The following is a 2,962-nucleotide window of genomic DNA, read 5'->3' as shown; positions in this document are numbered from 1 at the left end:
TTTTACTCTTCTTCATTTTTACACTTCTTGATTTTTTTTTCTCTTCTTCATTTTTACTCTTCTTCTTCATTTTTTAGTCTTCTTCTTCATTTTTACTCTTCTTCTTCATTTTTACTCTTCATTTTTACTCTTCTTCATTTTTTACTCTTCTTCATTTTTTACTCTTCTTCATTTTTACTCTTCTTCATTTTTTACTCTTCTTCATTTTTTACTCTTCTTCATTTTTACCTAAGCCTAACCCTAACAGCTTGGTCCTTCAAGTGTTCAACGTGCAGTAAGAACTTTAGTCAATCATCAAGTTTATATCGACATCAAAAAATACATTCAGGTGTGAAGTCCCACAAGTGTTCTGTGTGTGTGAAGGCCTTTTGTCAATCATCACATTTAAATGAACATCAAAAAATACATTCAGGTGTGAAGTCCTGAAAGTGCTCCATATGCGGTAATGCCTTTACTCAGTTCTCAAGTTAATGGAAACATCAAAGAATCCCAATGAGAGTTAAACCGTACAAGTGTTCTGAGTGAAACGAGGCACCGTAAGCAGACATTGAACTCGTGTACAAATTGAAAAGGACAACATTCCTGAAGGAGTTGTGAGGAGCAGTGACTTTGGCCTAAATAATGACGATATGATGTTGAATGATCAAAATCGCACACAAAACCCAGAATTGTGAAAACATGACGTCAAAGGTAAAGAAATGGAACAATTGGACTCGACACATGTTCCAAATGCACGTTGTTATGTAAAACAAGTTAATTTTGTTTTCATTCATCTTAGTTTTGTTTATTAAACTTTTTCAATTCATCGATGATTATTGTGATTGATAAAGGATTCTTGCATGGAAGCACGAGTAGTCCAAGTTTGAAGTGGTTCTTTTTCACCAAGCTGTGTTCCATTGGTGGGTATCTTTCTATTTCTGGACCAAGCAACCAACCGACACAGGTCATTGCTCTCTCACAAAGTGTGGAAATCTCAAACCCAAGCATGAACTTCTGGAATCGAACTTGTATCAGTTGGTGTAGGAACAATGCCATAATGTCGATGGTAAAAGGAGAGAACTCAAGTGTCTGACTGGATGGAATACTTTACTCAAGAGAGACGTGAGAATCCGACCGGGATAAAAACTATGATAAAGAAGCTCAGAAGTTTTATCGAGACGATTTCTGAGAGTAAGAGGAATAAAAATCAGGGAGGGGAGAAAAAGAGAGCAGGGAGTTGGGGCGAGGAGTGAAAGTGAAGCGGGTGGGGGGGGGAGGAAGGAAGTGTGAAGTGAGAGGAAGTGAAGGCAGACGTGCATTGGAGCATTAATTACGATTCAACTCTCATCAAAATCCTTCTGCATGGAATAACAGTGAAGATAGAAACAAAATAATGTCTCAAATCCATTTTCTACCAGTCATACCATAAATCCCGCTCAGAGACAAACACTGGCCACACACGTTTCTACACAAACACACCTGGACGCGTCTGGAGCCAAGCTGTCTTGAGTTGAACACCGCTCTGAGGCGTCTGGACATAAACTCCCATCCAGATATAAACACTGCCCGACACGTTCGGAGACAAACACCGCCCGGAGGCAAACCGTTCGGAAAGTAACTCCTTCCCTTCCCATTCGGAGACAAACCCCGCCCGGAGGAAAGCCTTTTGGAGAGAAACTCCTTCCCTTCCCCTCGGGAGACAAGCACCACCTGGACACATTCAGAGACAAACACCGCCCGGAGGCAAGCTGTTCGGAGAGAAAGTCTTTCCGTTCCCGTGAACAAGATTTCAGGTCCACTGGATGAAAATTGACAATTTTATGCAAACTTGACCTTTTCTGATCTTTGACCAAAAAACCAGATGAAAAAAATACAGAGAAAAAGAAGGCAGAAAAAATACAGAAAAAAACCCAGTAAGAAACCAGAACAAAACATTTAAAAATCCAGAAAAATACAAAAAAAAGAACCAGAAAAAAAAAAAAAGACCAGAAAAAAATCCTGAAAAAAACAGGGTCTTCATTCACCATTTTTTTTGGCTGCTGAACCATGCCTTGACTTTGATCAGGCCACAACGATTTCTCAAACACAAAATTTTCTTTCAATTTCCTCACTCATATTATCGAATACCTGATCATCATCGCTACGAATCACTGAGTACATTGCAATGCTTTCAAACACCCGGAGACACCAGCGTTTGTGGCTTTATTTAATTTCCGCCCGGGTCATTACCTCGAAAATTTCAAATTAAGCCGAATTACAAAATCTAAGATCCAGAATTGAACTGAGCAGCAGTTCCGACTGTGAGAAAAGTGTTCGTTTGTCCAATTTGGACATGTTTGATATTTCACGCACTGACGGTAGGTGTGTGTTTGACACGACGGGTCGGTGATCGCGAATCGCTTGGCAACTCTTCACCTCCTTGGGAAACGCACTGTGAGATCGTCCAAGGGTTGGTGCACAAACATCGACGTACGCCCTGCCTGCGAAACACCAGGATGGTAGTTTATCGCCGAGTCAAGATTCAAACTCACGATGGACAGTCTTTTACACTGACAGCTCCATTACAGAGGAAGAATCAGTAAACCAATAAGAGGTAGATTTGATCAGATTGCACACCAAGATGTTCAGTGTCGTTAACATTGTCACATTGGTGTATCATGGTTCTTGTACACTCACTGACCCAATCACAGGAGCTGTTTTTTTATGGGAGTCATCCTGTGCATTGGTGATGATATTGTTACGGATTTCAGAATCCGGTCTGATGAATGCATCCACACATCCAGGTCCTCAGACAGTTTTTTCCTTAAATTCATGTTCAGAATAGATCCCCTCTCTTATGGGAATTTTTTCTTTCCGACAGACACGTTTACACACATTTCTTTTGTGAGCTCTGACGCCCGCCCTTATTTTTCCTCAGCAACGTTTATGTACGTATTTCTTTCGCGAGCGCCAACATCTGCCTTTTTTGAGAGCGCACGGGTCG

This window comes from Eptatretus burgeri, chromosome 22 (assembly GCF_056783735.1).
Source record: "Eptatretus burgeri isolate ZD-2024b chromosome 22, Ebu_testis_v1, whole genome shotgun sequence".
Classification (NCBI taxonomy): Eukaryota; Metazoa; Chordata; class Myxini; order Myxiniformes; family Myxinidae; genus Eptatretus; species Eptatretus burgeri.
This window is presented reverse-complemented; position numbering follows the sequence as displayed.